This window comes from Schistocerca americana, chromosome 5, assembly GCF_021461395.2.
Source record: "Schistocerca americana isolate TAMUIC-IGC-003095 chromosome 5, iqSchAmer2.1, whole genome shotgun sequence".
Lineage (NCBI taxonomy): Eukaryota > Metazoa > Arthropoda > Insecta > Orthoptera > Acrididae > Schistocerca > Schistocerca americana.
The window spans coordinates 628,095,800-628,110,963 of NC_060123.1; the positions used below are offsets into that span (position 1 = coordinate 628,095,800).

At 42.3% G+C, this 15,164-nt stretch overlaps 1 protein-coding gene across 1 annotated transcript in view; it reads left to right on the forward strand.

The window, feature by feature from the left end:
- Positions 1-15,164, forward strand: part of LOC124615621 (stomatin-like protein 2, mitochondrial) — a 97,540-nt gene that overhangs the window by 13,854 nt on the left and 68,522 nt on the right. The window lies entirely within an intron of this gene.

Here is a 15,164-nt window from a genome sequence, read left to right on the forward strand (position 1 = left end):
CAGTAAATTACAAATAATCTCTAGACTAAGTATTGTGTTCTTGTTGCTAAGCATCTTGCACTAATGTCTTGAGGGTCTGTTGATGATGACGATGATGATGATAACTCTTCTCTTCTGAGCAGGGTCCCCCCAGGCGTTTCACCACTCTTTGGCAGGTTTGTGCTTGGCTAACACAGGGACCGAGCCTTTGTGGCATCTTTTCCCTTCTGTGCTGCATGTGTATCCTCTTGCTATTCGTTTTCCTTTTCCTCTCCCTTGGGGAACATGTCTAAGATACTTTTGGCAATTTGTTCTGCATTTTCAGTAGCCGACATCAGAACAGTCTCACCACAGTTTTTCATTCCTTTTTTCTTTCCTCATTCACCTTTTCCTATCCTTCCTTCACTTCGGTGTTTGAGGTTCCTCTTTTTCTTCTTCTTCCCTGTGTGCTCCTGAAGGCTGGTCCATGCTTTTGACACATAATGGGTGACTGCGTAATGCATAATTCCCAGCCCCAGGTCAACAGGTAGGGTTCACACATGCCGCCTGGTACAGGCCAGGCCCACAGAGGGGTGATTGCCTGAGGTGCTACCTTCCCAAACTGCCGATTGGTCCCTCTGTCAGATGCTTGGGTGGCATGACCTGAGGTGTGAATAGTCACCTAAGGTGGGTGAGCCTCCCTCTGAGGGGGGGGGGGGGAGGGGGGGCCGTCAAAAGGAGTGCATCATTGGAGATACATGCAATCATGGGGGATTTGCTCACAATGAGCCAAACATTTTCTTCAGAGTCAATGTGTACCAAACATAAACGGAATGAAGGTCCGGATTCAAAGACCCTCCCAGCTGCACCATGGTTCCTCGTAGTTTCGTATACTGAAGATGAAGATGGTCTGTCCTTTGCAATGGTAAATCCGTTACTTATTCAGAAAGGTGTTGATGTGATTGCTGGCCCTCTGAAATCCTGCTCTCGTTTACGCCGTTTCACTTTGCTTATTCTCAAGCACAGCAACTGCTTACTGCTTTGCTCCTCCACGGCTATCCTGTTCATGTTGAGGTCCATAGAACTCTGAGTACTTCCTGTGGTGTTATTTACACTAGGCTGCTTGATGGTCTGACTGAAGCAGAAATCCAAACGTACCTCTCTGATCATTGTGTCATTGCAGTGCATTGGGCGATGAAAAAGGTAGATGTATTCTTAGTGCCCACTCACACTTTTTTTCTGCTTTTGATAGAGTGGTACTTCCTTCCAGGATAAAAGCAGTTTATGAAGTTATCACAGTTCGACCGTACATTGTGAACTCGATGCACTGCTATCAGTATCATCATTTGAACCGCGCTAGAGTGCCCTGTCGACAACCAACCGAATGTGTAACTGTGCTAGAGATGCTCACAAGGACGATTTTCTGTCTCTTGCTCCCCGCTGTGTCAATTGCAATAGTGACCATCCTGCCTCCTCTTGTGATTGTCCCATGTATTTCAATGAACAGGCTGCCCAGGAGATCCGGGTAAAGGAAAAAGTGCCTTACCTGGTCGCTCACAAATTATTGTCTGGTTGCCAATCGTGCATTCTGCAATCTGGCACTTGCAGTATGGTTCTTGCTACATCTTGCTCCATGAAGGACATGACCACACAAATATGTGACCTCAAATTCAGCACCATGGTTGAAAAAACACTCAGTGTCATGGTAACAGCCCCGTCTCCTCCCCCAGCTGTGCGGCAAACCACCTAACTCTCATCTCACTGGGTGAAGTCACCTGCAGGGTGGAAAGGACAAAAGGAATACTCCCATGAAGACTTCCTATGTCCCTCCAGCTAACCAACATCCGAGTCTTCCTCTGCCAACTGGAAAGGCTCCAGGAAGTCAAACAAAGGCAATTGGTCTTCTCTTTCGCGGACTTGGAGATCCTCTTCGACTGTGTCGCCATGTGGTACACTCCCCTGGCCTAGCTCTGTGTTGCCGGTGTGCACCACCAACTGTTTGGCTGTCCTGGGCTCCATAGACCAGCAGAAGGGGAATTCAAACACCTCTGTAGATCCCAAGGGGTGAGATCCAGCTTCTGTGCCCTATAGCAGGGAGTCTTCGAAGTGTGGCACATGGCAGCCACCAAGGTGACGCCCCTCAATTTTTTCCCTCCTCCTCTTTCACTGTCATGACTCTCCTCCAATGGAACGTTTGCAGCCTTCGATCCAACAAAGAAGACTTATGGGTGCTCTTAGAATCACAACATCCATTTGTTCTCTGCCTCCAGGGAACAAAATTGCATCCTCACGACCACTCTGAACTCTCACATTTCTTCCTGGTCCACTTTGACCCCCCACCACCACTTGGATTTTCTACTTGGATTTTATTTACTAGTTCTTTTAACAGTTCCACTCCATGTTCCATTGTGTGGGCCAACCCCCAATGGCTCTCTGGGGCCAAGGTCCATGCCCAGTTTCTAGCCTGACAGCAACAGAAGATGTCATAGGGGGGTCCTGTTGCTATTTCCAACACCTCGGGCCGCCATTTTGCCGAGATTTTGAGCTCCTCTCACTATCACCCTGCCGTCCTCTATCGGAAACAAGCAGAGGAGGCTCGGATGATACCCTTCTCTTCTCAGAATAATGAGTGCTACAATACAACATTTACTATGAGGGACCTAGATCATGCTTTCACTTCATCCCCATCCTCTGCCTCAGGGCCAGACGATGCGCACATTCAGACGTTGCAACACCTTTCTCTTGAGGGGAAGCACTTTTTCCTTCATTTGTACAACCGCATCTGGGCAGAGGACATATTTCCCAGAAACCACCTTCCTTCTAGTTATTGCCCCATTTCTCTCAACAGCTGTGTTTGCAAGGTGATGGTACGTAAGATTCATGCCTGGCTGATATGGTGACTCGAGTCTCCCAATTTACTAAGCATTGCATGATGTGGATTTCAAGTGTGCTGTTGTGCAGTTGACCATCTGATCGCTTTATCAACCTATGTCATGAATGGTTTTCTGTGGAAGTCCCAAACTGGGTCCGTGTTTTTTGATTTGGAGAAAGCCTACAACCGTCCTGAGCGTCATCATCTCTGCTATCGCCATTAACCCTAGAGTGGCCTGTCTCCCGCCGTGTGTCTCTGGCTCCCTTTTTGTCGATGATTTTGCCATCTATTGCAGTTCTCCACGGACTTGTCTCATTGAGGGGCATCTTCAGCCATGTCTCGATCCTCTTTACTCATGGAGCATCTACAAAGGCTTTTGTTTTTCCATTGACATAACCATTTGTATGAATTTATGGCAGCGCAATTGGTTTCTTCCACTGTTGTTACGTCTTGGGCCTATTGCTCTTCCGTTTGTTGAAACTACGAAATTCCTGGGGCTCAGACTCAGTAAGGAACTTTCTTGGTCCTGTCACATGTCTTATCTGGCAGCACACTATATGCGGTCCCTCATTGTCCTATTTGTTCTCGGTGGCACTTCCTGGGAGCAGATCGAACCACCCTCCTCCGTTTGTGTCAGTCCCTTGTCCGTTTGAAACTAGACTACGGGTGTTTTGTTTATGCATCTGGATGTCCATCCCTCATACGTTGTCTCAATTCTATCCACCATCATGGCATCCGTTTGGCCATTGGTGCCTTTTACACTAGCCCGGTTGACACTCTGTATGTAGAAGCTGCCAAACTACCACTGTCACACTGGCATGATGTTCTCCTCAACAGATATGTGTACCGTTTGTGTGCCATGCATGGCAACGCATCCTATGCTTCCTTCGATGACTCCTTTGCACCAGTATGGTGCATGTACCTCTTCTCTGTTACCTCCTGGAGTTCACTTTCGGCTCTTGCACCGGCAGCTTAACTTCACACTACCTGCAACTTTCCCAATGAGTGTGAACGCTTCACCAATTTGGCTTCATGCAGTGGCCCATGTTCACCTTGGCCTTCATTCGCTTCTAGGGACACTACTCCAGCCTCACTCTATCGCCTTCAGTTTCACGAACTTCACATAGAACTTGGTGATAGTATCTTTGTGTACACTGATGGCTCTCTGACTGACCATGGTGTCAGGTGTGCCTTCGTCCTTGGCTTCGGCTTCCGGAACATTGATCAATATTTACAGCAGTGCTCTTTGGCCTCCATCAGTCCTTCTAGTAGATCTGAATACACAGACTTTTTACTTGTGTCATCTACTGCAACTTTCTCAGTGCCCTTCAGAGTTCCTGTGTGCTGTACCCAGTCCATCACTAAGTGCAGAGGGTCCAAGAAAGCTTCCACTTGCCCGCTGTTAAGGGACCTCTATGATGTTCCCACTTACATCGATCTGATGGGAAATGAGGCCGCTGACACTGCAGTCAAGGCTGCAGTCCTCCTACCTTAGACCACTAGCTCTTCCATCCCTTTGGATGATCTCTGAGTTGCTGTCTGTTGGCAGGTGATGTCACTTTGGCATTGCCACTGGTCTTCTCTTCATAGAAACAAGATTCACGGAATTAAACCTCTCCCAGCAGCTTGGCTGACCTCATCTCAGCCCTCTTGCCAAGAGAGGTTGCGTATTGGTTAATGTCTTGTCATTTTAGTCATCACTATTTGTTAAGTGGTGATCCTCCCGTCACTTTTTGCTCATTGTCATCAGCCTTTGACGGTTCGCTATTTGTTGACTGAATGCCCTTGTTTTAACTACTTATGTTCTAATGTATGTTTGCTGTTGGAGTTATCAGTTGTTTTACCTAATGACGCTCGGGCTGTCAACCATGTTTTACTTTTTATCATTGTAGCAATATGGTGAAGGACATTTAATCTTTGGTTCAGGACCTTAGTTTCTCTATGGCGTATTTTATAGACCTTTCTCCATGTCCCTGTTTTTAGCTGTCTTCTCATCTGTCGATTGGGATTAACGTGTAGTCGCTTTTAACTCCTCTCTTTGTCTTCGTGTTCTACAGTTTTGACGTGGGCGCATGTGACGCTAGTTGTTTTTGCGCCCCAAAACAAAACTGGGCAGGGTCTCAAACCTGGACTACTGTGCTTCTCTGTTTAGTAACAGATTCATTCTCCAAACAACCCTTAAATGTGGATAAGCCATTCTTTACCATATCCTTTCTCCGATGGGTGATGGTCTGGAAAGAATTCAGAAGAGGCATCTTGGTGTTTGTCTTGTGTCGGAAACCACTGTGATGAATTCCAGGCTTATGAGACCAAGTCCAGTTCTTTCCCTCTGCCCATCAGTTAATGCTCCATTTGTAATAATTTCCCTGTTACAAGTCATTATACTGTTAAAGACAAATTCACGGTACTTACTTTGAGGGGTGCGACTCGATTCATAGTAAAACACAAAAACTGGTAATAATTCTTTTCACTGAAATCCATCTCCATAGCTCAGTGGTTAACACGTCTGACTGCTATGTGGAGCGGTCGGGTTCGTTTGTTGTTACTGCAAGGGATTTTTACTTGGTGGAAGGACTATAGTGCGATGCTCTCAGCCTAATGAGACCAAATGAAGAGCTACTTGAATGTGAAGTAGCAGCTCCAAGGTCAAGAAGGCTGATGATGTCCAGGTGAAGAGAGTGCTGACCCCATGCCCCCCCACCACCCACCCCCCATACCGCATCCAGATTACACCATTGGTCGAGGATGACATGGCAGTTGGTTGGTTCCAATTGGTCCGTCTGGGCCATGCCAGGATGTGGTCCTTTGCTTTTCACTAAAGAAATAACCTGTAGTTCCAAAAGCTATGTGTATCTACTTCATCTCATGTTACTGTTACACTTTGTACAATATGGATATCATTTAGTTGGAAAACGATAAGACATGATAAAATTTGCACTTGTCAGTGAACATGTGATAACATACATTAGTTTATTTGGTGGAATATCAGTGTGATCATTAGACAGCATAGCAAGAACTTGCTTGTCCCCTGTGAAACATGGTGCTGTCATTCTTTACTAACTACTACTTCTTGTCTCTCTTTGTCTGCCTGTTTCTCTCTATCTTGCTCTGTTTTCAGTATTTTTTAGCTGTGCTGTTTCTTCTGGAACCATAGCCTTAATTGAAAAAATTGAATATATTATGTATTAATCTTAGCTAAGTGTAAACAGGATATATAAAAGCAGCAGCTTGTAACAGTTGGTTATAAATTTTGTGCCTTAGAAATGATGGGATGAGGAAGATGGGGAGCTCAAAGATAATAAGATGACAGAGGAAAAGACATTTGAAAGTCATACTAAAAGATGTATAATTATTATAATTTGTAAAGTTCTGGGTGGACTACAAATACTAGAAGGGGTAGGGTACTATGTAGCTGAGGCATTTTTGAGTGATCAACAGGAATGTACAAAAGATTTAAATCCTTGTCCAACAGTACTGACTGTGATTTTTTTCTCAGTAGTTGTGCAGCTTCTCTTCTGTCTCTGGCTTCTTTCTGTAATCTGATTTTGTTACAAGTATTTAAGTAAGGAACAGAAACTGTAGACGTTACATTGTGATATTTTTACATTTATTGGCTTAGTAATTTAGTGATCATCAGCATGTATTCAACAATTTAAGCAGTAAGTATATCACATACTGTAGCCCGTTTCATGTAAGGTGGTGCTACCGCGCATAGAGGCAGAGCGATAGGGAGGTGTGGAGGGGATGAGGTTTGCGTGTGCGTGGAAGCAGTGTGTGTTGCCGAACTGTGTTGCTGTGGACAACAGTCACGTTCATTCACTTTAGGTACATTGTATTATACGTTTAGTCCGCCCTTATGGTCTCGCGGTAGCATTCTCGCTTCCCGAGCACAGGGTCCCAGGTTCGATTCCCGGCGGGGTCAGGGATTTTCCCTGCCTCGAGATGACTGGGGTGTCGTCTTCATCATCATCATCATTCATCCCCATTATGGTCGGAGGAAGGCAACGGCAAACCACCTCCATTAGGACCTTGCCTAGTAAGGCGGTGTGGGTCTCCCGCATCGTTCCCCTACGCTCTGTAAAGAAGCATGAGACTTCATTTCCATTTTTTTCATTATACGTTTAAATCTATCATTTAAAAAAGCACACATTAAATGTGAACTATCTTCACTACTCAACAGTGTGGTTCAGAATCATTGTTAAGCATGTTTGTTAACTCCATTGCTGCCACTAAACTTGTCTGTCTCAAAAGTAAAAACAACTTATTCTGATCAAAGTGAGGTCTTTTCAATGGTGCCAATAAAAATCAGATTTGAGTTATCCATTTCGGCATATGACCTCTTGAAAATGAGCCAAAATTGACTAATTACATTTTTGAGCAGACTTTAACCTTAGATAACTCAGTTGTTTGAGCAATCTGGGTGCCACTTGTAGAGCTTTTCGCCATGCTGACACACTGTAAATGAGTAAAGAATCCGCTTCAGAAAGTTATTCTTTCAGTAGATACAAGCTGATAAAGCACAGTCAAAATTTGTTACAAGAAGAATTATGAACCACTTTTACAGCACATTATGATGAATTGCCATAATTTGACCTTTAGTTGTAGAACTAAGCTATTGTAGCCTGAAAGTTGAAGACTCACAAAGTTTCAGCATGACAAGTACTTTAGATCCTGAGGAATGATAACACAAAGTTGATGATTTATTCCTTTATATTGCGATGTCAAAAAACTAGCCTTTACAGAAACGTTGCTAGTGCCCCAACCTTGCTATTTATGGAGCTGTAATATGGGAGTGCTTCATGTAAGTTATGCATGTACATCCTGTAAAAATTTCGTCAGTATTGGAGAGGGTCAAGTGGGGACTCTTAGGCCACTTGACATGGAATGACCCAGTGGCAAATTATTTGCTGTACACTTTCATTATCATGTTCTGACTGATAAATAATATGATGTTGGTTTTGGTAACATAGTCACTGCAAATAGTAAACTGTTCAGGCAAATAATATACGAGGGTTATTCCAAAAGTAAGGTCCGATTCGCCGTAACTATTGAAATTTGGCGCCAATGACAAAACACGCATGCGCGCCGACTCCCGGCAAGCCTTGCGCGTCAAACGCCGCCATTCGCTTTGTTACTGTTGCTGAGTGTAGTTCACAGTGTCACTTTACAATGTTTAAGACAATTGATCAGCCCGCCGATTGTGAAGTAAGGGCAGTGATACATTTTTTGTCTGCAAGAAACAATTCAGCGGCGGAAATCCGTCGGCAGATTACTGAAGTGTACGGTCCTAACATAATGAGCGACAGTAAAGTGCGCAAGTGGGTGCGAGCTTTTAATGAAGGACGGGATAATGTGCACAATGAACCACGGTGTGGCCGACCATCAGTGATTTCAGACGATTTGGTCAATGCGGTTGACAAAAAAATTCGTGAAGATCGCCGATTCACTATTACAGACGTAGACATGCATTTTCCGAATGTGAGTAGAACAACTTTGTACAGAATTGTGTCTGAACATTTGAAGTTTCACAAATTGTGTGCCCGTTGGGTTCCCAGGCTGCTTACTGAGCCCCAACGAATGAAAAGAATGGCTTTTGCTCTTGATTTTTTGGAGCGATATGATAAGGAAGGTGACAGTCTTTTAGACAATGTTGTCACAGGGGATGAGACATGGGTTTCTCACATCACTCCAGAGTCTAAACGTCAGTCAATGCAATGGCGTCACACGTCATCGCCAGTCAAGGTCAAGGCAAAGCAGACAATCTCAACACGTAAGGTTATGGCGACTGTGTTCTGGGATAGACGTGGAGTATTGTTAGTCGACTTTATGGAGAGAGGAACAACGATTAATAAAGCCGCCTACTGCGCTACCCTGACTAAACTTCGACGTGCAATCCAGAATAAGCGACGTGGTCTTTTGTCGTCTGGAATCTTGTTGTTGCATGACAATGCCAGACCCCACACTGCAAATGAAACGCAAGCTCTGATCAAGAAATTTGGATGGGAACAGATGGACCATCCTCCTTACAGTCCGGACCTGGCGCCAAGTGATTTCCACCTGTTCCGTTACTTAAAGGAGTTTCTCGGCGGCAAGCCCTTCGACACAGATGATGAAGTGAAAGAAGCAGTTAAGGACTGGTTATCGTCACAGGCGGCCGATTTCTATGACATGGGCATTCAAAAGCTTGTTGAACGATGTGACAAATGTTTAAATAAGTATGGAAGTTATGTAGAAAAATAGATAAAGATGTAAGGAATGTAAATAAAACAATTGTTTTGAAAAAACATTTTAGTTTTGATTTTTTTTTTATAACCGGACCTTACTTTTGGAATAACCCTCGTACTATATTATGATTGCAAGTTGATAGTTAAATGCAGACTGAACTGATCTTGTTGTTGTTGTTGTTGTTGTTGTTGTTGTTGTGGTATTCAGTCCTAAGACTGGTTTGATGCAGCTTTCCATGCTACTCTATCCTGTGCAAGCTTGTTCATCTCCCAGTACCTACTGCAGCCTACATCCTTCTGAATCTGCTTAGTGTATTCATTTCTTGGTCTCCCTCTACGATTTTTACCCTCCACGCTGCCCTCCGGTACTAAATTGGTGATCCCTTGATGCCTCAGAACATGTCCTTTTAGTCAAGTTGTGCCGCAAACTCCTCTTCTCCCCAATTCTATTCAATACCTTCTCATTAGTTATGTGATCTACCCATCTAATTTTCAGCATTCTTCTGTAGCACCACATTTCGAAAGCTTCTATTCTCTACTTGTCTAAACTATTTATCGTCCATGTTTCACTTTCATACATGGCTACACTCCATACAAATACTTTCAAAAACGACTTCCTGACACTTATATCTACACTCGATGTTAACAAATTTCTCTTCTTCAGAAACGCATTCCTTGCCATTGCCAGTCTACATTTTATATCCTCTCTACTTCGACCATCATCAGTTATTTTGCTCCCCAAATAGCAGAACTCCTTTACTACTTTAAGTGTCTCATTTCCTAATCTGATTATTCCCTCAGCGCCACCCGACTTAATTCGACTGCATTCCATTATCCTCGCTTTGATTTTGTTGATGTTCATCTGATATCCTCCTTTCAAGACACTGTCCATTCCGTTCAATTGCTCTTCCAAATCCTTTGCTGTCTCTGACAGAATTACTATGTCATCGGTGAACCTCAAAGTTTTTATTTTTCTCCATGGATTTTAATACTTACTCCGAACTTTTCTTTTGTTTCCTTTACTGCTTGCTCAATATACAGATTGAATAGCATCGGGGAGAGGCTACAACCCTGTCTCACTCCCTTCCCAACCACTGCTTCCCTTTCATGTCCCTCAACTCTTATAACTGCCATCTGGTTTCTGTACAAATTGTAAATAGCCTTTCGCTCCCTGTATTTTACCCCTGCCACCTTTAGAATTTGAAAGAGAGTATTCCAGTCAACATCTTCCAAAGGTCTCTTTAATTTTCCTGTAGGCAGTATCTATCTTACCCCTAGTGAGATAAGCCTCTACATCCTTACATTTGTCGTCTAGCCATGCCTGCTTACCTATTTTGCACTTCCTGTCGATCTCATTTTTGAGACGTTTGTATTCCTTTTTGCCTGCTTCATTTACTGCATTTTTATATTTTCTCCTTTCATCAATTGAATTCAATATATCTTCTGTTACCCAAGAATTTCTACTAGCCCTCGCCTTTTTACCTACTTGATCCTCTGCTGCCTTCACTACTTCATCCCTCAAAGTTACCCATTCTTCTTCTACTATATTTCTTTCCCCCATTCCTGTCATTTGTTCCCTTATGCTCTCCCTGAAACTCCGTACAACCTCTGGTTTAGTCAGTTTATCCAGGTCCCATCTCCTTAAATTCCCAACTTTTTGCAGTTTCTTCAGTTTTAATCTAAAGTTCATAACCAGTAGTTTGTGGTCAGAGTCCACATCTGCCCCTGGAAATGTCTTACAATTTAAAACCCGGTTCCGAAATCTCTGTCTTACCGTTATATAATCTATCTGATACCTTCTAGTATTTCCAGGATTCTTCCATGTATACAACCTTCTTTTATGATTCTTGTACCAAGTGTTAGCTATGATTAAGTTATGCTCTGTGCAAAATTCTACCAGGCGGCTTCCTCTTTCATTTCTTAGCCCCAATCCGTATTCACCTACTACATTTCCTTCTCTTCCTTTTCCTGCTATCGAATTCCAGTCACCCATGACTATTAAATTTTTGTCTCTCTTCACTATCTGAATAATTATAACCAGACGCTTGTCTGGCCTCTCAACAGATATCCCTCTGTTGTGGTTGCATCTACGGTATGGCTATCTGTATAATATGTATAATCTCATTATACATTTCATCAATTTCTTCGTTATCTGCAGAGCTAGTTGGCATATAAACGTGTACTACTGTAGTAGGTGTGGGCTTTGTGTCTATCTTAGCCACAATAATGCGTTCACTATGCTGTTTGTAGTAGCTTACCCACACTCCTATTTTTTTATTCATTATCAAACCTACTCCTGCATTGCCCCTATTAGATTTTGTATTTATAACCCTGTATTCACCTGACCAGAAATCTTGTTCCTCCTGCCACCGAACTTCAGTAATTCCCACTATATCTAACTTTAACCTATCCGTTTCCCTTTTTGAATTTTCTAACCTACCTGCCCGATTAATGGATCTGACATTCCACGCTCCAATTCGTAGAATGCCAGTTTTCTTTCTCCTGATAACGACATCCTCCTGAGTAGTCCCCGCCCAGAAATCCGAATGGGGGACTATTTTACCTCCGGAATATTTTACCCAAGAGGACGCCATCATCATTTAATCATACAGTAAAGCTGCATGCCCTCGGGAAAAATTACGGCTGTAGTTTCCCCTTGCTTTCAGCCGTTCGCAGTACCAGGACAGCAAGGCCGTTTTGATTTGTTTTACAAGGCCAGATCAGTCAATCTTCCAGACTGTTGCCCCTGCAACTACTGAAAAGGCTGCTGCCCCTCTTCAGGAACCACACGCTTGTCTGGCCTCTCAACAGATACCCCTCCGTTGTGGTTGCATCTACGGTATGGCTATCTGTATTGTTGAGGCACGCAAGCCTCCTCACCATCGGCAAGGTCCATGGAACTGATAGCAACACGATAATGTTGATAAATTGACTGTACATTATAGTGTCATATTGGTGTTAATAATGTGGATATTGGGTGCTAACTGATTTCAATACCAATTACTTTTCAATTCAAACTTGTGCATGATTCACAAGGAAATCTGCATTTCAACAGCCAACCCGGACTGACTGAAGCATTGTCCTGCAGACTTGCTTATAAATGTGTGTGAGAATAAAACTGATAAAAGGTATTTACATTTTAGTGATTAACACACAGGAGACAAAAGCAGAGGACAAAAATGTTATAACAAGCAAAAGAGCAAGCATCTTTAACTGTGACCTGCAAAAGATAAAAGTGTAACCACTATTTGATGTAAATGATTTATAGTTCCCAGTGGATTCACAGAGCCCACCAAAAGTTGCTGAAAATGTAATTTTCTAAATCTAATACTAGCATATCAACAACTTCTTCTAATAGAAGTAGATGTTTTTGGATTCAGAAAAACATGGTCTACAGGGCCATTGTACTGAAATGTGGAAGTAGCCTTTACTTAAGGTTTGAACATTCTGCAACCCGAGAAGTTTAATTACAAATGACCTGTGATGTAAAGATTTTTGGAAGAATGATGGCTTTTAAATGGCCTATACGAGCTTATAAACAAACAGTTTCTCTCCCTAGAACTTTCAACTCGGTGTGTCCCTTACTAATCATAAATATGAATATTTATTTATAAGTCTTATTTCCAGGTAAACTAGTTAGACAATTGTAATCAGTAATTGGGAAATTACACTGTGAGTCATGAAGTTTTAAGAATTACTGCTTGTATAAGAATTTAGCTATTTTGCATAAATGTAAGTATCTGTGTTCTCTACAAAATGATGTTACATAAAGAAGGAAAAAAAATGTTAATTTCGGGAGTGTTACTAGAACAAGTAGGAAGCTTCCACCTTCCTCTGCTCCACTTGCCAAGATTTTGGTGCTGCAATCAATGGACTAAAATGTGTCCTCACACTTTGGCCCACCCTGGGTGATGGATTATGTAGGCCAAAATTGGTGAGAGAATCAAGAACAATGAGGGGAAAGTGATGTGCGGAAGGGTATCTGACAGGTGGAAAGATTAGGCAGCAAGAGAACAGGATAGGAATAAGTGTGCCTGACCAGTCGCAGGTAGGGGAAGTTTCATGTAGCACATGCACGTGATGCAGTGACAGCTGAAGTAGGTTGAAGGGGGAGCACTGACCATTTATTCAGCAGCAACAAACACAGTATAATTGCTAACTAAAGCACACAAGAACTAATGATTAATTATTGGAATTAAACAGGCTTTGTTAAATCAATGAGAACCAATAAAAAGGTATTTTTGATATGTATACAAGTACATAATTTTTTTTAACCTCTTTCGGGTGAAGAGTAACACACGCAGTTCGTTGACATCAGTTTGCTTAAGATTGTACCTTAGTGCTCCATAACTGTTGCATGGATGTGTAGAAATATAATTAGTGTACTGCACTGATTACAGAAAACTACCAGTAATATGTGATTTGTGGTCAAATAAATGAAATAATGACATGCATTTCACCACAGAAATTCTCTCATGTCATTTCCAAATTACAAATCATGTTATAAAATTATGAGGAGGGAGAGCGGCTGGCTAGTACTTACCTTCATGGTGCAAAATTTCAGCTCTGCAATAGACATATTAAAAGTAGACAAGACTTTTCCTAGCTTTTTAATCAATTTGTACCAACTACTAGAGATACACTAAGTCAGAAAACACATCATATTTCTTCTCTCTTATCTCAACATCTAATAAGTTTATTATTTCCAGTGACTGGGCCACTCACTTTAAAACTGCACACTGCCAGACTATATAGCACTGGACTTTACACACATCTATCTCCCTGAGTCCAGAAGCCCTTGTACATCCTGATTGTAAATTTTGAGGTCTATGGGAGATCCCTTTCTACCTTTGTTTCTTTAGCCAGCAGCTCTTGCTCTTGTTCATCACTTAAGGCCTTTTTGTTGAATCAGACATATTTGGCATGTCTGTCCCTCCAATGAGGTTGCAGGACAAGGCACATTTGAAACAATATCCACTTTTCCCATTCATGGCTCTGATTATGGTCTAGTCTCTGCTTTCTTATATTTCTGTCATCAAGACTTCCACAGTTATATTGACATATTCATCTTATTCATATCCTGATATGTCAGGTATGTACCTACCACATCTCCAGTGTCTGTTTTGCCAGTAATTTACAGACATTTGTCTATTATCATCCAGTCCATAATATTCCTCTCTGTACGATCTGTCTTTACTGTTGTGCTCTCTTGTTTCAGAGTGAAAAGAAATATTAGAGGCACCCATACCATATTCCTGTAATTGGTCAAGAAACTTCCTTGCTTGCTAAGCTGCTTTGATGATGGCTCCGATCAGTCTCTCTTTTATACAGAGTACAGCAAAACATCATCCCTAATTTAAAGTTTAAATATAAAAGAGATGAACCAAAATAAAGAAACGATATCAAAATGAATGATAGCTATAGTGTAGAAATTTTTCATTTTTTAAGCATTGTGTCAACCATATGGTGTCCTCGACTATCAGTCATTGTTGAACGCGACTTCAGAAATTCTGCATTACTCTAATGGCCATTTCTTGAGAAGGCCATTTCTTGAGGAACAAGACCAATTCCTTCTTGCATTATATTTCTTAGGTCTCAACCAGAAGTTGCTCCCATGGAAGAAAATTGCAGGTTGTAAGCTCCAGTAGTTGTGTTATTCAGTGGACGTCACCATGTGAAGAAATTAGGCATCCAGAAAACATGTCTCAGTACTTGGAGAAACTCTGAGCTGTGTGAGTGGTGGCTCCATCCTGCTGGAACCATGACATTAAGTCATGTTAAGTGTTTATTGATGAAGACGCCTGCCGTGAAAGCCTACATGGAATGATGACATGACATTTAGTCTTGGTGCAAAAAATGTGTTGATCATGTGAGTGTATGGTTTACTGTTACAGTAGCACCATCCTCTTCAAAAAACTAAGGACTAGTTTTCCCAACTCTTCCAATCATGCACCAGGTGCAATCCTTATGTTGTGGTTTTCCCTGAAAATCATGGGAGGATCCTGTCCACTGCAGTATTGGAAATTGTCATGATTAACAGGTCCCGATAAGTGAAAGTGTGCTTCGTCACTGTAAAGGACCACAGCATCTCCAGGCACTTTTCAAGGATG